This window comes from Periplaneta americana, chromosome 16 (genome assembly GCF_040183065.1).
Source record: "Periplaneta americana isolate PAMFEO1 chromosome 16, P.americana_PAMFEO1_priV1, whole genome shotgun sequence".
NCBI classification, from domain to species: Eukaryota; Metazoa; Arthropoda; class Insecta; order Blattodea; family Blattidae; genus Periplaneta; species Periplaneta americana.
In genome coordinates, this window is record NC_091132.1 from 150,697,787 (window position 1) to 150,722,186 (window position 24,400).

The window sequence follows — 24,400 nt, forward strand, 5'->3', positions numbered from 1 at the left end:
TGTCTAAACGTGTACGTAAACATCATAAATGAAATTAAGTATATAATATAAGCATATCTCACACCAGAAACTCCCCCTCGTAGCCGCAGGACCTTGACGTTGGTGGGGGAGCTTGTGAGTACCAATGAAACCGGGGGCTGTACTGGTAGAGTTATTCATGCCAGAGAGATCCCGGTGGAGGTACCTGACAAAGAAGCGGCTTTCCAATAACACTAACTGAAATCCAACCCAATTGGGGCTCCCAGCTGAAGAACCTTGGTGGGACTCCCAGTTGGAGCACCACTTTGGTGTACGGGTTGGTCTACCCAAGCCGAGGTGGAAAGCATCGTGCCGAGGGCTGAATGGCACTGGGGTAGTAAAATAATCAGTGTCGCTAACGATCTCTGTAGGGCACCAGGCGACACCCTGCAGTACTTAGCCTTCCCAACATATTCGGGGCTCTGTGTTGGGTGACCTTTAGTTCCCCGGTTCTCGTGGGACCAAAATGCAGGACACTAGAACAAAAGAGGATGTTAGAGACTCTCCAGCTGAGAGACATCTAACATCGGATAAAGGGATGGGGATCACTGCCTCTTCCATAAACAGGCTGCACCTGGGCTCGAAAAGGCTATCAGGGGCAGAAAGAAAGAGAAGGAGAAGGGAAAGGGAAGCGATGTTGAGAGCCGGGAGCACTGCGCACCCAGGCCCTTCATCTCTACCAACTGGTGTTGTGAGCGGAACCGAACCAAAGACTCCCAAGAGGACTAGGTCTAGCACTGCCACCCCACTCTCGGCAGGGACTCAGCCTGTAAAGAGACCCAAGGGCATTGTTCCTGAAGTCTCTTACAGCGAGGCCTTAGCAACTTTTAAAATGGCTATCGTCGGGACATATCCTGATAACAAGCTAATAGAAAGTGACATTGGTCACATTCAGGCGGCGATCCTGAGGGGATTAGACGGCGCGCAATCTGGCGAGCCTCTACCACTCCTCAGGACATTTTCATTACAGGATGGGGCCCTGATCTACTATTGTGAGGATCAGAACTCATGTTTAGGGCTCCAGAAATGCCTTAATGGAACAACTATTAGGGATAATTTTGTTCTAAAGGTAATGGATGCCAAGGAACTACCCAAACCAGTTAAGGTAGCCTTTAGGACCCGGGATCTTACGACCTCGGATCCTAAGGTGCTGCTGAGACGAGTCCAACTACTCAATCAAGGGCTCTGCACAGAGCATTGGAAAGTGGTCAATAAGCAGACCGATCCAACTGGTCAGCGTTTAATTTTGCTGATAGACCAGGAACCGGCTGCAAAAATTTCAGAGAAGGGGCTGACCGCCTATACTGGGGTAGACAAGGGTCAATTCAAGATCCTATTCGACCCCAATAAAAAGGCGACTCAAGCCGCTCAAGAGGCAGCTGCTGGAGTGGATGATTCTCCGGAGTCCATGGAGACTGGAATCCCGGAGGAAATTCCCGCTCAAGAGGCTGTATAAGTGAGTATTTTAATTGGGTAATTATGAAAGTAATTCAAATTAACCTTCACCATTGCAAGGCAGCTTCTGCCTTACTAAGCAAGAAACTGGCTAGTGAAAATATAGACATTGTTCTCATACAAGAACCATGGGTATACAGAGGATTTGTTAGGGGAGTTAATTGTACTGGAGGCACTCTTCACTGCCCCAATACTGACAATCCAAGAACTTGCATTTATGTTAGAGACTGGATGAATGCTTTGCTTAAAGTAGAGGGATGTAACTACTATAGAGACGTCCATAAGAGAGGGGGGCAGAAAGAGGATTTTACAATTTTCATCTGCCTACCTTCCTTATGATGAACCTAACCCTCCATCGGAAACGGTGAGGAGACTTGTCTCCCACTGCAAGGAAACGGGTAAGGAACTCATCATAGGGACTGATGCCAACGCTCACCATGTGCTGTGGGGAAGCTCTGACATCAATCCAAGGGGCGAACAGCTGCTGGAATATCTGGTAAGTACGGACCTGAATATTCTAAATAAAGGTAACGAACCAACTTTTGTTAATTCACAGAGAAGGGAAGTTATTGATCTAACGCTGGGGACTAAATTGGTTGAGGACCTAGTTTCTAACTGGTATGTATCATCAGATACGTCTGCATCTGATCATAGATATATATACTTTAGAATTAAATCACAGATCACTAATCCAGTGATCATTAGGAACCCGAGGAATACCGACTGGGACGCATACAGAATGGACCTATCGGCATTGACAGCGGGTATATCAAGGGACATTCGTTCTATAATAGATGTGGAGTTTGCAGTTGACCAGTTGCAACAGTCAATTCTCCTATCATATTATAATAATTGCCATGCTAAGGTCGCAGGCTCGCCAAGACTGGTTCCTTGGTGGTCAAAAGAGCTAAGCGAACTTAGACGTAATACAAGGAAACTTTTCAAACTTGCTAGGAGACCTGGTGATTGGATTACCTATTAGAGGGAACTCACCAGTTACAACAAGGCTATTCGGAAAGCAAAAAGGCAATCATGGAGGGAGCACTGCGAAGGGATCGAAAGTATTCCTAGCAGTGCCAGGTTCATGAAGCTAATGGCAAAAAGTGCTAACAGAAATGTTAGCACAATTAAACTGCAAGATGGCAGTTATACACAGTCTGGAAAAGAAACGTTGCTTCAATTAGCTAACGCACATTTTCCAGAATCAGAGGTAGTTAACAATGGTCGATGGCTGATCAGGTGCGACCGGAACTGTTTCGCTTGTGTTCGAGCAAGGAGGACTGGGTCCTGGTCAGGGATGTGATCACGTTAATTAAAATAAAATGGGTCATTTATTCTTTTGACCCATATAAATCAGCAGGACCTGACCAGATCATACCTGCACTGCTGCAACAAGGTATGGACTCTATACAGTCCATACTATGTAGCATCTACAGGGTCTGCCTAGCCTCTGGATATGTTCCACAGGCATGGAGGCAGACCAAGGTTTTATTTATACCTAAACCGGGGCGTCCAAGCTATGCTGTTGCGAAAGCATACCGCCCGATCAGTCTCTCCTCGTTTCTTTTAAAGACACTAGAGAGATTAGTGGATAGACATATTAGGACAAGGTGTTGAAGGAATTTCCTTCGCATAAGTACCAGTTTGCCTATCTACCTGGGAAATCTACAGAAGCAGCACTTCATCAGGTAGTCTCGTCTAACGAGAAGGGGCTGGCTTTTAAAGAAATTGCCATAGGAGCATTTCTGGATGTTGAAGGAGCGTTTGATAAAACTTTTTGCGAAGTAATACTAACAGCACTTCAAGAACACAATGTACCTCCGCTTATTTGCAAGTGGATACATTACACGTTAAAAAGCAGGCAAATTACCATGAGCTTGGTTGGGGAAACGCTCAGGGTGTCTGTGGCTGGGGGCTGCCCACAGGGAGGCGTTCTTTCGCCTCTGCTGTGGGACCTAGTAGTGGATGCCTTGTTGCGGGAACTCAACGAGGCTGGGTATCTTGCCATTGGATATACAGACGATATTGCTGTAATCGTAAAAGGGAAATTTCCCACCACAGTCGTTGACGTGCTCCAAGTAGCAATGAAAAAGATTGAAAATTGGTGTAACAGAACTAAGCTTTCTGTTAATCCTAACAAGACGGTACTGGTACCTTTCACAAGGATGAGATCTGTGGGGAACCTTAGGGAACCCACACTCTTCGGTGAAAGAATACCATACTCTTCACAGATAATTCTAGACAAGAAATTAACCTGGAAAGATCATTTAGATTATTGCATAGCCAAAGCATACAGGGTCTTTTGGACCTGTAGAAAGATGCTTGGCAAAACATGGGGTCTAAAACCTAGGATTGTCTACTGGATATACATTACTATAGTTAGACCTATAGTCTCTTATGCTGCACTTATTTGGTGGCCAAGAGTTAAATTAAGGAACTGTAGAACAGAACTCAACAAGTTGCAAAGAGTGTTCTGCATTTCAGTAACGGGAGCCTTCAGAACGACTCCTACAGCGGCAATTGAAAGGCTAATAGGACTCACTCCTCTGCATATTTGGATTGAAGCTGAGGCCCTTAAGGCATTTCACAGAATTTGCCGTCAGACAAAGGTGTTCAATGTTGAACACCTTAAGCATCTCAAACTCCCTTGGGATAGGAGTGTCGGTGATGCCCTGAGCATGGAAACTGACATCCTAGAACCAAGGGTTTTGTTTGACAAAAAGTTCACAGTTACCTACCCAGAATGTAGTGAATGGAAGGACCGGACTAAACTAGTTAACAATAAGGGCCCAGTTTGGTATACTGATGGCTCCAAAACCAAATCAGGAACCGGGGCTGGATTGTTTGGCAATGGTACCAGACTTTCTTTTAGCCTAGGTCAATACGCCACTATCTTTCAGGCTGAGGTCTTTGCTATCTTAGCCAGTGTAAGGGAAAGTATTAGGAGGGGCTATTCAGGTAGACACATCCTTATACTTTCTGATAGCCAGGCGGCACTAAAGGCGATTGAATCGCCTTTGGTCAAGTCGAAACTGGTACTGGAGTGCCGGAATACCCTCATGACACTGGCAAACACTAACTCGGTTCATCTGCGGTGGGTACCAGGACATGCAGGGATTCACGGAAACGAGAGGGCGGATGAGGCTGCTAAAGATGGAGCTGAGACCCCATTTATAGGACCAGAACCTGTGTTGGGACTATCTTCAAGACCAATTAAGCAGGTCATCAGGGATTGGGCTCAGAGACGACATATTAGTTACTGGAACTCAATTAAGGGCTGTAATCACAGCAAGGCCCTTATCAAAGGTCTTGCAAGGACAAAATCGAATGAGCTGCTGAGACTTAGCAAAAAGCAGCTCTCTTGGGCAACAGGATTTCTTACAGGACACTGTGCCCTGAAGAAAAACTTATACAGACTGGGACTTATTACTGACCCATTGTGTATAAGATGTTCACAAGGAGATGAGTCAGTAACTCATCTGCTGTGCGTTTGTAATGCACTTGCGCAACAAAGATCTCCCTTTTTTGGGAATCACTTTCCAAAACTTGAAGAGATCTCAAAGGTCCCAGTCCAAAGTTTGATACAGTTCATCAAGAACTTGAAACTTTTGGACTGAAAGGGATGAAAGACGGGGATGCGCAATAGATCTTATAGGTCGCAGTGCTTGGGCCGGAAGGAACACCCCTGTTAAATCTAATCTAATCTAATCACACCAGAAAAGTATGATGCTGATCTTCATTCTGATTCAGCTAACAGAGAGTGGACTCATTGGCTGAAGACTTTTGATAATTTATTTGCACTGTTATTTATTCTTTCAGATTCAGATAAGTTAAATCTTCTCATTAATTACAGTATATATCTCATTCTGTTCATGGTTTTATAAGTGAAACTGGTACATATGAAAATGCTTTATTTACTCCCAATGCTCTATATAAGAATGAAATACGGTATATACTACACACTTACTTGCAACTAGAAGAGAGCAACGTGGAGAAGCTATAGTACAATTTATTCAGATACTCCTAACTCTAAGTAAAAAGTTATAATTTCAAAGCTATAAATCATCATCATCATCATCCCTCCAAGTATTAGGCCATGTGGTTCATTAGTGCCAAAGAAAAATTATCTCTCCAGCGTTTCTGGAGACATCCCAGTAATCTCTTTTCTTGAGGGAGATAACGAAGCATATCTCTTGGGATTCTGTGTGATGACATCCGTTGTCTCAAGGGATAGTCTCTTTTACCCAAAATCCAACTTTACCTTCACGTGGTGCAACCTATTTTACACTAACGAGGCTCTGGAGACCGAGTATTGGCGGAATAACCATAACATTTTAACATAAAGGAAATACATTAGTGAGAACCCCACAATTCTGCCCCTGTGGGCGTATTCATTATTAGCTCTCAAGTGTCAAAGCTATAAACCAAATTCAAAATAGAGATTATTATATTCGTGACACCTTTGTTGCTGGTCTCCCTTCTTCTCAAACACGTCAGAGGCTTTTAGGAAATAATACTCTCATATTACAGCAAACTCGACACATAGAGTCTAACGTAACACTGTCAAAGTCGTATCTCAAGTACTATTCTCTGCTTCTGAAGCTAATTCTAGCCCTGCTAATGGTAAAACTAAACTTGAAAATTCAGAAGAATCTCCTGTTGCAGAATTTGCGTCTCCAATTGCTAGATTTTACAAATGCTTCTTTTGTGGGTATGCCAAACATAACAGAGTATAGTATCCTGCTACAACTGAGATATGTAAACACTGTTCTAAAAGAAGAATTTTTGCTAAAGTTTGTACAAGTACTCCTAGATCTTCTGTAAAAACATCAGCCATTATTAATTAATTAGCTTTTGTTGCTGCTGCTTCATTACCTTGTCTCTCTGGAGCTGTCACGAATTTAAAAATAAATAAAATATCAACAGAAGCTTTAATTGATACTGGAAGTTCTGAGGAAAAACTGTAAATAAATTAGGAATATCAAATATTTTGCTAAATAATCAAAGTTTATTACGGAGGAAATTCAGAAACTTACTCCTGCAGGTATAATAGAAGAAAGCCACTCACCTTGGAGGGCACAGGTGCTTGTTAAACATAATAGCCATAAGAGGTGAATGGTGATTATTCACGCACTATACATTGATTCACATTAATTGATGCTTATTCATTCTGAACATAGAGAAAATTGTTTCAGATACATCTAAATATAACCATTTCAGTTCTGTTGATTTAGCAATGTGGGAAAAATAAATTAGATCTACTTAGTAACCTGCAGAGTACTCTCTGGGAATAGCTAGCCTAGTGAGTTCCGGCACCCGCTACTAAGTGAGTGCTCGTAAAGCTTCCCCACCTACCGGTGGGAGGCCTTAGCCCTCAAGGGATGTTATAGGCTAAATTCACTCATTCAAATTCATTCATTCATTCAGTTACTTAGATACTGTTAGCAACAGTTTGGTTATACTACTTAAAATGTATGTAGAGTTTTTGTTGATTAAAGCCTAAACAAATGTATTCGATATTTTCATTACAACATACAAGAATACAAAACAATATACACTCAACACACAGTTAAATTTAAATTCACATACACTTATAACCTAATATATACAATACAAAGGCATCTCCACTACTCCCAATATAAACAGTTTCCAGAATATGATATATGCAAGTGGCAAAATACATATTTAATTCCTTGAACCAATAGCTATTGAGACATCATAACGTCATTACTTAGTTCACAGTATTACACATTGAGAAAAGTCCCCAGCTTATTGAATTTTTGTCTCACAGTGCAACACTTTCCCTGAGCACATATTGTGACAGATTTTGAAATACCTCGTAATCTTAGAGAAGTGTATAAGGAAATGAGGTCCTTTATCAGTTTGGTCTCATGTAAATCTTCACAATCTATTGCTGCATTAATGGAATGTCCACTAAAATTATTTGACAAATTTAAATATACATACCGATACACATCATTAACAAAGCAGGAATATGTGTTTGGTGAGGAAAAATCTGAAATATTCAGAAATGAACGAAAATGCTTTTCAGTACATTGGATGACCCTAAAAACAGCCTCAGACACACATACTAAACCACCCCTAGATATTTTTTTTTGTGAATGAAGAAGGATCTGAGGGGTGAATTTTGCAGTAGGTATGGTCACTGACTGGGCTTTCGGTTGCTGTTAACAACAGTGCACATTCCGAACATCTGACATTTTTTAGAAGTTTCCTCACTACAAAACCAGCAATGTAATAAATAATATTGTTGACATAATCACTTAAAACTGTAGAATGAAGTGCATTAAATAAACGTAAGCAATCATCATCATCATTAGCTTCATTATTTTCTGTTAGTTGCCTCTTTGGAGAGCGGAATTGTGCAATGGCAAAGTGATTGGTTGATCCCAAATCAATTACATTGGCATTATTTCCAGCAGAGATACTATTTTTCAGCAATAATGATTTTAAACTAGCTTTAAATTGCTGAGTATTGGGGTTATTGTTCCACCCATTCCTCCCTCTTATGCATGCGAAAAGCAACTCAATATGATGCTGTGACAATTTATATGTCAAAAAATATTTCAGGGGATTGCTTTCTGCGAAGAGAAACTCTGGTACTAACATACTCAAATTTCTCATGCATACTATAAAACCAAGCACAAAGGTTTTGCGAGGATGCGATAATGCTGGAATGCTATCAATGCAGAGAGATCTTAAGAAAGAGTCCATTTATTCAAAAAAATGTTGACAAAAGTTAATGTTTTCCAGTCTTAGAGGCTGTTTATAACCTTTGCCAAATACATTACGGGAATTCATAACGTCAAATAACTTATCAATGTTTCTTATAAATGAAACTGTTACAGCAGAGCCTTTGAAATCAGGATGATTGATGGAGTCGAGAAATTCGATCGCATCTGCAACGCTGGAGCTTAGTGTCTGTGCTGCTAATGAAACATTCATTTTTTTGTTAAAAAAAGTTCACATGGCGTGCAGAAATAGAATTTGCACACTTCATACCTTCTTTTAACTGTACTGAATGTAGTGCTTGAATGTAATCCCATTTAATATACCCATCATGAGACTCTGTAACTTTTTTCTCAGCTAAAGTGTTCCTTGCTAGCTTTAACATATGACATGTGTCAAGGATTATGTGAACTTCACACTCTGAAGATGGATGTTTAAAATGTGAAATAATATTTTCTGAATTGAACTGGCAACCTAATTTCATAAGAGCTTGAATATTTACACTAGCCCCATCACAAGTTATAGAACGTACTGTAACCCCAACATCGTATAATTTGACTAAACAATTTCGTATCATTTCTGAAAGTACATCGGAAGACACTTTGTTGACAAGGAAGTATGCCACTGGACATTTAAACTTTGTAGTATAGGAAACTATTTGAATCACCAATGCTTCCTTAGCTAATTCCTCTGCTTCTACAGAACCAATGCCACCCCAGTCAACGTAACCTGTATACATTTTGTTCGAATCATCCCACACTAACTGCCTTCTTATTGACATACTGTCGAAAATTAATGCACATTCATTTAGATGCGGTTTCTTTTTACAGTTCTCTTTCAGGTATTGAAATGCTTCAGCTATAAAACCAGGTTCACAATTAACAGAAGAAATCCATGACCTAAGCCTGTTTGGATGTGGTAATGGAAACAATGATCTCACAAACTTATAAGCTTTAGGAGAGTAAAAATGTAATGTAAGAGCAAACTGTTTCATTATATCACTGTACCTTTTGCTGGATTTTCCACACTGGGAATTTTGAAACTGATTCATAATGAAGTGAAATGGGAAACCACTGAAATTACTTTCTAAAATAGTTTGCAGGTCACAGTTCAGATGTCCTTTCTTTTTCAGCTCTGCAATTAGTTCAGAAAGGCTACTGATTTTTTTATTCTGGCGATTTAATTTCATTTGTAGTGATTTGATTCTTTTCCTCAATTTAACTTTTGTGGGAGATTGTGGAAGAGGTTGTGTTTGTGTCTGCTGGCATTTGTGTGTTTCAGAAGATGGTCCCCTAGATGACGTATCCTGAGGAAGATCAAGATCTATTTCAGCTTCTTTCACCTGAAATCAAAATAAAATTGTTCATTATTTGCCTGATGATTTTTAATTGCTTGATATCAGTGACATTAAAAGAAAATTATTGAGATAAGACTTGAACCAAATTATTTAATTATACAAGTTAAGGTCTATTTTGAGTAGATTTCTAAAACTGTTACATTAAACAACTGTAGCGTATCTGTGAATTTGAACCAATTCATCACCTTTACTCTATTCCAATGTTTTCAATTTTATTGTAACATTCTCATAAACTACTTCATAGTAAGAAAAAAATAGCATTACAAAACAACGCTAACAATTAACCACTAACCTGAGTAACAGTTGGTTCCAATCGCACCAGACGCCGTCTTGGAATAATTTTCTTCTGAAGGTGACTTGGGAAATTAAAAATTGTGGGTACTGCATCTTCTTTCAGAAACTTGACTTTAATACCAGGTCTTAAATGGTAGCAGTCGTCTGTAAAATGTTTGCTACAGAGTGTGCTGTTTGTTGTTGGTGTCCATCTATCCCTTCTTATTGCATGAACCCATTTCTTTAAAATTGCAGGCCGTGAAAATGGAAACCTGTTCAAAACAAAGATAGGTCTATTAGAGCAATAGGTTCAAAACAATACAGACTTGGCATCAGGCACACATATAATATGATAGGAGAAAGGATAATAATAGGATACGTATGACTCGATCTACAACCCAATAATCTAAATACATTTGTATCTTAACGTGGTAACGTTATAATAAATGAGTATTATATAATAATAAAAGCGATATAAATAGCCCAATCTTTGATATATCTCCACACCACACAAGAGACCGATATCTGATTTGTTTTTCATTGTGGGTTAAATGAGGGATAGATAAATGACATGAGACTTGGGTATGTGATGAGGTTAGTGAGTTGAGGTGATAAGTGACGTGAGGCCGAGAAATGCGAAAAGTTTTCAATGATTTCAGTATGTTTTCTCTCCTGTACGTAGCGTGGGGAAATATCTACATTTCACCTATAAATACTATAATATACCGCAATGTAACAATAATATATCATCACATCGTGTTGAGATCAATGACTAGATAGATTAGGTCAGCGGCCAATACTATAGTTTGAATTCATGTTTTGATGCAAATAGCTTACCTGTGAAACTGAATTCCACTTCCTGGTGTTTGTAACTGTTTACAGCCGTATGCTGTACAGTATTTTACAATTATAATGGCAAAATTAAATAAATATCAATAAAATACGTACTTCTTTCAACAAACCACCATTTCCCATGTGCGTTAGAAAGAGAGAGAGATACGCCTCAGGTTTGCCAATAGTACGGAAGTTACAGGTCACGTTTTTTTTCAGCATTTCTCTACAGGAGTTGTGTATCCAGTTTATAATGTTGAGATCACTGGTCCGTTGTCCGTTGTTATGAAGGGTAGCTGTGAAGGTGTGAAAGCTAACACGTGGTGAGAGACAGTTTAAAAAAAAATGGTGTATTGCTGTGTGCCGTTTTGTAAATCTCAAAAAGGTAAACGAGACTATGTTGGAATTTCATTTCATGAGATACCTTCCCACAATGTACTACGTGATCAGTGGTTGCGTGTTATATCCCGAGAAGGCGATAGGAAGGGAAGTAAGTGGACACCTTCCGATCGTTCTGTTGTGTGCAGTAAGCATTTCACAAATCAAGATTTTAAAGAAAACTGCAAACTAAGACAATTAAAAGCGACATCAGTACCAAGTGTGTTTCCTGATTATCCTACGTACAAGCAACAGCCAACATCTAGAAAGAGGACAAGTAGAGATTCAAGCACGACTCAGCCAACTTCGAGAAAGAGGAGGAGAGATTTAAGTACCGCGCGATGTCCTGATACGAGTACCATAGAGGAAACGTACTCCGTTGCAGAAAACAGTGAGATATTGTTATTAGTATTAGCAGTATCATTATGGCGCCAGTTTTTTTTAAGCACCATAAAATTGAGATTTTCTCATAATTGTATAAAATATCAATAATTATAAAATAGTGGAAGTATGTTTTATTTACAGTATTATAGAACAAAATGTTTAGATTAATATTAATTTTAATTTCCTCATTTTGTTTCCCAAGGGGTTGCTGAATCAACGCAAGAAGAAGAAAGCACTCAATGTAATTCAGAACCCTGCGATTTCGATGTCCAAGTTAATGTAATTAGTAAAGGTGAATTCGATCGTCAAAAACAATTAAACAATAAGCTCCGACTTAAGATATATAGACTGCAGAATAAAATTGCAGAATTGCAGAAGAAACTACAGGAAGCAAGGAAAATTCAGGATGAATGTACAGAAACCAAGTCCCTTAGGGAAATAAGAAAAGCTGCAGAAGAAGGGAATCAGACGGCATTTACATCGAGGACCAGATCCAAAACTTTGAGAAAAAAAAGACCTATATGGTCAGAAGAAACAATTCGATATTGTATTTCCTGGCGAATTGCAACACCTAAAGGATATGAATTCGGGCGAAGTTAAAAAATAATACAATCTCCTTCGCGTAGTACTTTAGATAGATGTCTTGGTACAATGGAATGTGGCGTCGGAATTTCTCCCCTTATAAAACAAAGACTTCAAGCAGAGGCTTCAAATCTGAACGACGTGGAAAAAATATGTTCCATTATTTGCGATGAAATGGCTATTAAGGAGTGTCTACTCTACAATAAAGAAGATGGCAAGTTTTTTGGACTTGTGGAGGCAGAAGGCGTTTACGACGAGGAAATAGGACAAAATCCCGTCTTAGCAAATAAGTTGCTGTGCTTCATAATTCACGGATTGTCCAAGAAATACACTATCCCAGCAGCCTATTTCATGGTCAGAGCATTAAATGGCAATGAACTTTTTCTCTTAGTTCAGCAAGTAATAAAAGTCGTCGAGGAGTGTGGCTTTTATGTGCTACGCCTTGTGACAGATAATCATCAAACAAATACTTCTATGTTCAAGAAATTTGGTGACGGTGAACTAAAAAAGTGTAGTACATCCATGTAATCCACTACGGCAGCTTTATTTTTCTTTTGATTACTGTCATCTGATGAAGAATATCAGATCGCAATTTTTAGACCACGACATAGCAGACAGCGATGGTATAATTAGTGCTAAATTCTTAAAAGAGGTCTATCGAATGCAGAAGAATCTAGTAATGAAACCTGTCTGCTATCTCACTCGAAAACATCTCGAACCAAGTTCGTTTGAGAAAATGGACGTTCTGCATGCTGTGCAAGTATTTTCGCCAGTAGTAACAGCAAGCTTAGAGTACATGAAAAACAACAATTTCCACTTGATATCACAAGTGGATTTTTCGGAAGCTGGCTCAACAGTAAGGTTCATGAAGAACGTGTACCGGTACAAATTATTCACTGTGCATGACATTAGTGATAAAACCCAAAACTTAAGGCGAAATAATCCGTACAGCATGATGTTTTATTCCCCTGCTGATGAACGTCTTCGGTGGCTAAGAGATGACTTCTGTAAATACATTCAAGAAGTGCAAGAGTCATCTAAAGCTCTGAAAATGAAAGGGCTGACTAAAGAAACGTATGATCCCATTATTTTCACGGTGGAATCTACTGCCTCAAGTATAATACATCTATTGCAGTCTGGATTTTTTTATGTGCTGACGAGAAATTTTTCTGGTGATCCAGTTGAAGCAATGTTCAGCTCAGTAAGGATGGGAGGAGGCAGCAACGATATGACTGATTCACGAACTGCTCAGTATGTCATAAAGAGGATTCTAAAATCCGGGCTATTGATTTCAGCTGCAAATGCTAATGTTGCCCATAAGCAAAATTCTGACATTTGTAGCAAAATTACCTCCACTGAAGAAGACGATTCTCATTCAAGGGCATTAATTATGCTTCCTGAACATATTAATGTATTGCTTGAAAGTATTCGCTTTCCTAGTATGTTCGTGAATGTCAACTTGGAAACAGCAACTCTGGCATTAGTATGTGGATATCTGATGCGGGTAACTGAAGAAAAGTCTGAGTGCAGTTCTTGTCTGAACAACATATTTATTCCGGCAACTGAGATACCATTAATGGAAATGATAAATCATTTGGATCGAGGAGGGCTTCGATATCCCCAACAACAATTTGTAAGCCTAATTATAGGTTTGCAACGGCTTGTGGAAGCCGCATTACCTTACTTGAAGAAGTCAACTTGCCTTCTTAAAACTATAACACAATATGTTCTTCCAGCAATGAGTCAGTCACCTATACTCAAGTGTTCTAATAAAGAGGATCATCAAACAATAGTTGCACAGCTAATACTGCAAAAAATTTGTGAAACCCATGCTTTCCAATGTAGGGAAAAAACATAGAGATAGGGTGTTTCGTTTTTCAAATTCAGTGAAACCGCTGTCCAGAAAAATACTGAAATTATAACTCTTCTTTGACAATTCGCAAACAGCGGTGGGGACGTGCTGCCACCTAACGACAGATTCATACAAATGAAGTTACTACCTGGAAGTGCCGAATGAGCAGGCAGTTTAACGCAGCTTCGATGCGATCCAGCGGGCGGTGGACTAAGTCCCTATTTACACTTGCTATTTGTCGTTCGACTTACAGCGCGGGCGCATGCGCAGTACGGATTTCGTTCCTTTCCTTTCGACATCTGCTGAGTAGAAGCTGTTTCTATTTCTGTGCGACATTTCCTAGGTGGGCCAGCCGAATTGACACGACAGGACCCGAACATGTTTCGGAAAAGCAGTAGCACATAACTTTTAATCAGCTGTTTCTCTCTTTCCGCGCGCTTTGTAGCATCATGTCAGAGTGGAACAAAAACCAAGTAATGAAATTAATCGAGCTTTACGAGGAATTTCCATACTTTTATGATATCGGAAATAAGGATTATCACAATAGGATTCAAAGGGAAAATGCACTGGAGTTTATTTGTAAAAATTTGGAGTCTGTTCGACCCAATACTATTCCCTCCGACATCAAGACAAAAATAAAGAACATCAGAAGTCAATATGCAAGAAAAAAAATTAAACTTTCAATTCATTTTAATATAATAAATATCTATTGGACAATTTTGTTCCAGTTTGAAATCTTTACTGAGAACATGGAATAACCCTTTCTCCTGCCTTCTGGACATCCATCTCCTTTCCCAGTCTCTCTCTCTCTCTCATTTTTTTTTTTTTTTTTTGCTTCTCATTAGTGCAAGCTAACAAAACACTTGAAGCTGCAGAAGCTAAAACAGCTACTTTTTATTGTTAAAATCCATTCTGTTCATTTAAAAGGCTCACCACATCATTCACACGTTGCTCGAGCTCAACAACTAGCCTCGAGTAGCAGACGAGAAATCTGCCAAGAGTGAACGGTAATACTACATCTAGCCGACAGAAAGCGCAACAACTTGCGTCGACTTGTGGACGAGAAATCTGGTGTAAACGGTGATGCTACATATAGCCGACAGAAAGCGCTTGATGTTGCGCGACAAATAGCAAGTGTAAATAGCAACGAGTTAGAAAGAGAAGACTATAGAGTGGCCATGTTGTCCTGTACAGCGCTCTTTGCGGTGCCACCGCGAAACACGGGAGATCTGAGCTAAGCAAGCCCCTACAGTCAAGGCTGCGCGAAACGAGGAAACCGGGGCAAATTGAACGCTGCGCTTGCAGCCATATTGTTGGAGAGCAGACAAATAATAGCAGTGCGTAAATCACGCAATTTAACGCTGTGATGATCTAAAATTGACATATTATGGCCATTTTCGACGTTTAACGTAAAATTAGGACGAAATAAACATATTCAAAGTTTCATTGATATGTGTTAGGACATTAAAGAAAAGAAAATACGTATGCAGCAATTTATAGAAAACATACTGATACATCCATAAATAGCCCTACACAATACACATTATAGATTGTATAATATTACGATAATCAGCAAATTGTTAGGTTTCAGAGAATCTAAAATTACATTAACATATTAACTCTTAGATCACAAGACATAAATATATGCACCTTGATTACACAAGTTCTTGTTATAATCAAATTCCTAAGTGAAATAAATATGCGATAATCAGTATAGACTTGTTGTTAAGTTTTAGAGAATCAAAAATAAATTATATTACCGGTACTTTTAGACCACAGGACATAGGTAATCTGGCAAAATATAATATGCGAAGGTAGCCAAATTACATTGAATTCATTCTTCAATTAATAAAGGGAATGCTATCAATTATAAAAAGTATCGGTACCTAATACATTGCAAACAAAGGCTTAGCTATTATAGCTATTTATTTATTTATTTATTTATTATCTGTATATTTATTTATCCATGTATGGATCTTGAATGAAAGTTTATTATCTTGCAGATAAATTCATTTACATAATAAAAACAAAAAGTTATCTTTCCACTAATGTTTTAACATCTGATGTGTAAGTCTAAATAATTCAATCAGTGGGATTTCTCTACAGTCTGATATACCTGTAGTCCTGTACTAACAATTAAATATTCTTTATTGTCGTAAACTACTCATTGATTTTTAATGATATTGATATTGTAACAACAGAGATAATATTATATTTGATTTTTAATGATATTGATATTGTAACAACAGAGATAATATTATATCGTACCTTTTGCAAATAGCTTGGAAAATTAAACAGGGATGGTATTATCGCCGCGCTCTCATGGTTAACATTCGGCAGGTCTTTGAGCGGCCTCATGCGTTCGGCAGGTCTTTGAAATTTAAATTGTATTATTGTTTTCAATTTCTTGTGTCGCCGCTCCAATCACTCGCCTCAATTTCAATAATGCAACCAATAAGCTGCTTCAATTATTATTAAATGACACTTACTTGTCTAATCCACATAGACTAAACCCGAGGTTGCAATGTCTTGTGCCGAGGACGAACATTAAGGTATGTGATTAAAAATTATTATTAAAGAGTTATTATTAAGAGTTAAGAAAGCCAACGTACTCGTATATGAAATAATAATAATAATAATAATAATAATAATAATAATAATAATAATAATAATAGCCATTTAACAATATAACAAACTAATGCCTATTCTTATCGAGAAAGTAGACGTGACAACGTGACGCTTAGAGTGAAACCTACAGAGCAACAATCGGTCGGCAAAATTATTTTTTTAAAGCACACCGCACGTTATTGTATGATGCCGACATGTTAAACATGAGTCCGCGGCGATAATATATATTTCAAAATTATATTGCCATTACTTTCACACTATTCACTAAAAACACCCGAGACAAAACAAAGGACAAATATGACAATCGTGTTTACCGGTCTATTTCTACCAGTAGCATGGCGGCGTAAACATGCGCAGACTAGTTTCAATTTTGGACAGCACACCAGCGCTCTGTGTGAGTCTAGTATACTATTATAACGTCTTTGGAGCTAAGCGCCCACCTTTATAAAAAAAATCGTCTGCTTACAATGTTGTATAACGGAGGTAAGAAGTACAAAAAAACGAAGAAAAATCATGCCTGTTGTGTGTGCTGCATATAACTGCAATGTCAAAAGGAAAAGACAACTGATATATCATATTTCATGTAAATTTTATGAAGTTAAGTCCATAGTTTTGTTAATTATCAGCATTTTTTCATGAATAAATGTGTAACAACGCCCGGCATAAACAAAATATATAGTTCACTGGTAATGTACTTAAACTAAATACGGATAAAACCAATACAATTCCGTTTCAGACCCAGTGAAAAACAAATAGCAATACAATATTAAAACTGTATTTCGACACCGGCATCCTTTATTTCTGCTCCTTCTGTCCTTACTGCTTATACAAGAAGACGATGAGCTGTAGCTTATAAGAAGTAGGCCTATTTCGAAGACAAACGATTAATCAAATAAATGGTTCACTAGTAATAAAGTTAAACTAAATACGGACAAAACCGCTACAATTCTGTTTCAAACCTAGTAATAGCAATCAAATATTAAAATTGTATTTCGACACTCGCATCCAAAATAATGCAAAACTCTGGGGTAGGTCGTATTGTTGTTAGTATTTTGACTGGAAGGACGTGAAAGAATATAATTGAGCACCCACGTGCAATAATGGGGTAAGTATGAAAATATTTCGTAACTACTTACCCCATTATTGTACGTAGGTGCTCAATTATACACTAATAATTATCCGTGGTGCCACACAGCCCTTGAAAGGCTCAGATAGACCAGCCGGCTGTTGGCCTCACGTTCACATTTCGATAATAATTATACTTTACTGTAACAAAAAAAAACTGAAAGCGTGTTTTGTCATGTTTCACCCACGTTACAAGCTTGGAGGTAAAGGTTGTTTATTACAGATAGGGCCTACTTTCATTCTATATCTTATGGTATAGTAAATAGTTTTGCAACGCGTAGAGACTGGGAAAACAATTTAATAAAATCATCCGAATCATACTCGTTGATTTTATAGGCAATCTTGCAGGTCGCATTTAAAAGAACCTAGGAATATTAACATTTTCTTCAGTATATTTGCTAGGACTTCTTGTTATACTACATGGCAATTTTGCTTAGGTTATTCTTTTAAGCATTCCTTCTAGGAATAGCTCAAGTGTTTTAAATTTAGCGTACATAAGTTTAGATTAAGTTCCTAGCACGTATTTGACGAAATACTAGGTTTTTCCACTTCAGTTTAACTGATTTATGCAAACTAAATTAAGACAGCTGAAGATTCTAATGTCAGTTATCACCACGCCCACTTTGTTTTGGGCGCATAAGTTCATTACCGACGGTCGTTCAATTTTCTTCAAACATGGCGGCGCAATGACCACTCTATATCTTTCTCTTTCTAACTCGTTGGTAAATAGGGACTAAAGACAGGAACGCGTTCCATTAAGTAAGCATACGCGGAAGTGACGTCACAAGCAGACGATACGTTAGCCACGCAGACATACCAGAATTTCGCGCCGCACACACAGTATACATAAGGTAAGCGTTCACATCATATCGCACGCATCGGAAAAAGACTATCTTTGCTGTAATTGTTATGTAACCGCGTTCACTACATCAGGTATCGGACGGATCGCCTCTCGGCAAATCCGTCCACTAAACATACCACAACATAATAGTGGTTTCTTCCTCTTCAATTTTCGTGCGATATTGACATTACTGAAAGCAATAGAGTTGAGGGTAATTTCATAGAAGACGGGCACTTGGTTGAATATAGTAAGTATTACCAACTTTTTTATTTCAGAGTTAAATGTTAGTGATCTTTTAGTGACTTTTACATGTTAGTTCTAGGATTTTATACTAGGTGTCGCCGTGATCTTCTTTTAATTTTATTGGTTATAGTTGTCATTTGTTCTAGAATTTTCGTTAATTTTGAATGGATAATGACGTTATCAGTTGTTCTTGGTTGTTTGACGTGAGTGGTGTTATGTTGTGTCTGATGGCTAAAGCTATTGAAAGTTTGTCATTTTATGATTTTTGTGGTTTTCTTTCGATTTGATTGGTTATAGTTGTAATTTATTCTAGAATTTTCATTAATTTTGAATAGATAATGACGTTGTCAGTTGTTCTTGGTTGTTTGACGTGAGTGGTGTTACATTGTAGATTTGTCTGCATTTGTCGAATGCGCATCGTCAGTGTCAATAATTTATTTTGTGTGCACGAGGTTGGAATTTTGAAGTAAGAGGGAAAGGAAGGAATCCGTATTCTGAAATTATTTATTAAATTTTGTGTCGATTTTGGTTTAGTTCTTTCGCTGGTGAATAACGATTGTGTTGAATGTTGAGGAGAACACTGTTTTCCTGTGGTTTAAAGGAATTATTTACTGAATTTTCTGTAGATGTTAAGGTGTAATAAGTGTTCGAAGATAATTTCATTTAGTGTAAAGACGTGGTTTATTTATGCAAAGTTGACTGTACGACAAAGTGTTGGTTTAGTTCTTTGTTGGCTGCATGGTTTAAGGTTAGATTGCCTTAAAGCCTGTGTCATTTATACTGGAAGTGAAGTGGTTGTCGATGAAGACGTCAATGAGAATTGAATTTTATTTGATAAGTTGATAAATTATTATGTTTTGTTTTGTGTTTTGGTGATTTTTGGGGGTAAAGTGCGGACGAAAACTGCCAGAAAAGTACTACCAACTATGAAGTTCGAATGCCACTAAACGCCAAACAAATCAAAGGCGAAAAATTAAATATATTTTAATTTTTTTGAAGGGCTTGTTCTTCTTTAAAAATATGAACGTATATTTGATTTTTCATCTTTGATTTTGCGATGTTTGGTGACATTTGGACTTCATAGTTGGCAGAACGTTTTTGGTAGTTTTCGTCAGCCATGTTGGATTTTTGCCCGTCTTCTAGGAAATTACCGAGTTGAGGTTAGGTCTATTAATTACGTCTGTTAGCGAATAATGAGGCGTTCCCATTACAGTAATCAAGTCATTTCTTGCAAATATATTATGTAACCAATATTTCTTTCAGTGTCGCGCCAAAATGGCAGACGGAAACTTATTTCGCACATTATAACCAACCACTGCACAGATCACACACAAGCTGCTGGGTCTGTATGACGGCATAAATGAATGAAACATGACTGCAATGGAATCGAAACCTACACAGTCTTGTTTTGCAAACAACTCTCATTTCTAAATCGTGTATTGTGTTGTTATAAATGGAGGCTGTAGCCGGGAAAAGGATTCATAAGCAAAAAGTCACGTTTCGAGAAAACAAAGATTGAAAGACTTATATTTCTGTAATTACGACTTGAATGAACTTTTATCAAAATAACAATTTGTATACTGTTACAATAATATTTGTCTACAAGTTTTTATTAAACAATGCATTGCGATTTTAATAGTGTTATAAATATATATAATATATAATTATAAATACATATTTTTTTTTATTTGAGCATTTTATAGGCCCTTTTTCCAGAGGATAAGTTTATTTTATCAAAATACTTTCAATATGGTTATATTTTAGCAGAAATTAAACATCAGCATTGAACAGCGCACATTACAGAGGTTTACAAGTTCATAAAATTGTAGCAAAATTATATTTCTTATATACATCCGGTAGTTACGTCATAAATTATTGTACCGAATACGTGAAATTAAATAATATATGTTGGGTACAGAATACAAATTACAGTCTTAATCTAGAATGGATTCACACTCACTTCAAAGTTTATCTTCAGAGTGCATTTTACACTTTAGTGCACATCCTGGATGGACTCACACTCACATTAAGGATCATCTTCACTCATTTTGCTGAATTTCATAACTAAGAGGGTGGATCTGTTCATTCAATTAGCTATCTGCTCTCTGTTTACAAGATATTGAAACGTAACTACGTAATCAAGTAGATTTTAAAACGGAGAATCGAATTAAACATTCTCCCGAAAAAGGGCCAATACACCTACGGCCCCATTTTCCGGCTACTGCCTCAATTGGTAGCGCGTTTATAGTATTAAAGTAAAGTAGAAAATAGTTTTAGTAGCTTAAGTGCATTTGTTAAAGTTTCGTGAATTTCTGTGTGCGTGTCTATCAGTGGCGGCTCGTGAACTTGTGGATTGGGAGAGCTGCAGTAGATTTTGGTACATACAAATTTCACTTCTTGATACCATTACTAATAAGTATAGGACAAAAATATATGCACTACATATCTAAAAACCAAAACGTTCTCACTTAATTGGGAGATGTCTGTGGCATCATTTCCTAATCGCTAAAAAAAAAAACTAATACCATCGATTTCAGTCTGAATTTTTGATCGGCAGACACTCAACTTGCAATCTATCAGTTCATTCTGAATTGTCTTAGAATTACCTTTAAACAGTGGCATGTTCCAAATGATTTTTGAGAGGCTCGTTTAGATTACTCACGGACTGTAGCAACCCACGAAATACACCAGAGTCCTTCGAATCGTTTTTTCATCGTGTCCCCTAAGGAGAAGTTCATATTGGCCACAAAATTTGATACAATCAATATTTTTTAAAATAATTTCACGATTTTTTCCCACTTCTTGATTATGTTTGAGAATGTTTGTTCTGTTAGTTTCACTTAATTGCGCAACAATATTAGTTTTGCCTGACATAGCCAATGAAACAACATTTTTCAGGTGAGACTGCGAAGATTCGTGCTTTTTAATTTTTAGGGGCAAATGTCCTAAATCTGTCACACCACTCCTAGTCTATGCTGTATCACCACCGAGGAGGAGGCAACCACAAATGCTCAACGTAAATGTCATTATTATACTTCCTTACATATATGCACTATTTCGGCTGAAAGAAGCTTGAGTAAGATTTAAGTTGGGTAACGAACGACCCTGTAATTTCACTTCATTACATCAATTTTCTCCGCAAGGGAAAGTTGAGAAAAATAAAATTAATATTCTGTAATCACACACACTCATGCTTGCACATTTGCACTGGTTAAGTTACGGTACTAAGACGTCACACCAAAGCAACACTCAGATAATATACTGATGGTCAACAATTTTCTAAAACTGGAAAAGAAGTCTCTTTCGTATTTTACGTGCTATATCAAAAGGATTATACTCGTGCAATTATTTTTGAGTTAAAGCAAATATTAGGTTCTGCTGGAGGCTGGATATTATACGTAATAATAAGACAAAAGAGAATATTAATTTCGTTATATTAACTCGATAAGATTCTACAACAATAAGTATGTGAAGAGAAAATAAAAATTTTGTCATTAAGTTTCAAGGGAATAGAGAATCCATTTGACGTAGCATTACAATGGCGGTGTGGGAGCGAAGGAAAGATCTTCCCTTGTCGCCTGGCTCTGCAAGCCACTGCAGTGAAATATGGGTTTTAAACAGCGGCAGTTTCCCTCTGCTTCCCTTCACGTCTCTACCCCCTGACCTAGCAAGACACACTCTCTATGATCTGTCCCACCCTGCAGATCCCAGGACGACTTTGAATGCAGTGTCAATTCCAGTACAGTCGACGCGCAAAAAGATAATGCATAAGATAATAGTACATATTCCCGGCCAGATGAAATATAAAGCAATTTACCAATAAAAGCTGTAACAATTCTTCTACAAATTAAAATAAATATTATTTTTATTTTCCTGTCAAAGCAGGGAGTCCTGCAGCTCCGCAACTCTTATGGACGAGCTGCCCCTGGTGTCTATGTATATTCGAAGATCACGAAGTTAGTTATTTCAATATACTAGTAGGCTACATCGCTATGGTTGTGTATCGACTGACTGCGAACACTAGAGATTCTTGCACTTTTTTTTTTTTTTTTTTTTTTTTCATTTCCTTAAAGAGAATAAAGCAATGAAATGGATAAATGATGTTAGTTTGTATAAAGGGCGTACTTTCATATACAAATATCGAAGTTAAAATTTAGAAAATGTATGTCTATGGCTCTTTCTATTGTACTTACAGTAGGCCTACATGATTTTGTGCATTTTTGGAGGATAGCTGACAAAGAACCTTCAAAGTACTAACTAGTTTGCAATTTTCACTTGCGGTTTCCCCAATCCGTTTTTTTTCTTCTTCTTCAGAAATTTAAGTAAATAATATAGGCCTATTGACTTTCCTCATGCAGAATGTAACAAGACGAAACAGAAGAAGACGAAAAGATTGGTAAGTCCATGCCTTGCTCAATATTTGTAATTGATATGTAGTGGTTAAAAAAAACTTGAAATGTAACATAACATTTAATTTAGTCAGTATTTAATACAGTAAAATTCAATATCGGTATTAAAGCTGGAAATTAACATTAATAGTTGACAATAATGACTTTGTTTATAAAATATCATGAATACGTACCGGTATCGTTTAAAAATGTTATGAATAATAATAAAATATGATCTGTCTGGAACACGTATCTTCATATTTGCGCAGTGAATATAGTGGCAGGGTTGTACGTACTTGTAGTCCAGGCAGAACATGATAATGAGTAAGCTTAGTATTCCTGCTACTAAAAGACTCAAGTTGCGGGTAAATAGTCTATATAGTAGGTGGAACCCAGGTGATGCAGCAGAGAAAGAGACAGACAAACATGTTCTTACTGCATGTTCGTAGATTACATCCAACCTGAAATAAAAGTAGAGCAACTACTGACTTTACAATCTAACGGCGCAACAGCCCGAAGTTGGTCAGAGCCTACCTGCGTGACAAACATTTTTCTTCATAAAGTATGGGTACAAATTGCTGACGGAGTTGGGGCTCACTCGAAGTATGTTCCTTCATGTACTTTTCTAGAAATTCTTTAAAGTGTTTATTATTCAATTATTAAGCAATATATTGGCATTGACCATCATGGCACATAGATCCCTGCAAAACATGGATTTCTTATCGTACTCTCCCTGAGTTTGATGGTACTGCTTGTTTTGAGTTACGTTCAACCATATTTCTATGCCTTTTTGTATTGCAATGTCTTTCAATGCACTGTTTTCTTGCAACATTTATATCTACAGGGACATCATTTTATTTTTACTAACATTTTTAATATTAATCTGGCTATACCTTTGGATTAATGATTGAGACCCGGAAACACCGTTTGCTACCTCCTTCCACGACTGGCGTTCGATGATACTGGCGTAAAATGCAAACAAATCACTTTACTAGGTACAGGAGGGAAGAAAAGTAGTTCATCCATTTATGTAAAGTAGGAAATATCGCGATTTTGAGTGTGGTAATTTTCATTAGGTTTTGTTTAATCAGAATACAGTGCAGTATTAACAATACTTACTTACTTACTGGCTTTTAAGGAACCCGTAGGTTTATTGCCGCCCTCACATAAGCCCGCCATTGATCCCTATCCTGAGCAAGATTAATCCAGTCTCTACCATCATATCCCACCTCCCTCAAATCCATTTTAATATTATCCTCCCATCTACGTCTCGGCCTCCCCAAAGGTCTTTTTCC

At 37.7% G+C, this 24,400-nt stretch overlaps 1 protein-coding gene across 1 annotated transcript in view; it reads left to right on the forward strand.

The window, feature by feature from the left end:
* The window catches only part of LOC138691317 (zinc finger protein ZFP2-like), a 499,579-nt gene that overhangs the window by 411,126 nt on the left and 64,053 nt on the right, over positions 1 to 24,400 (forward strand). The gene's annotated exons all lie outside the window — the stretch shown is intronic.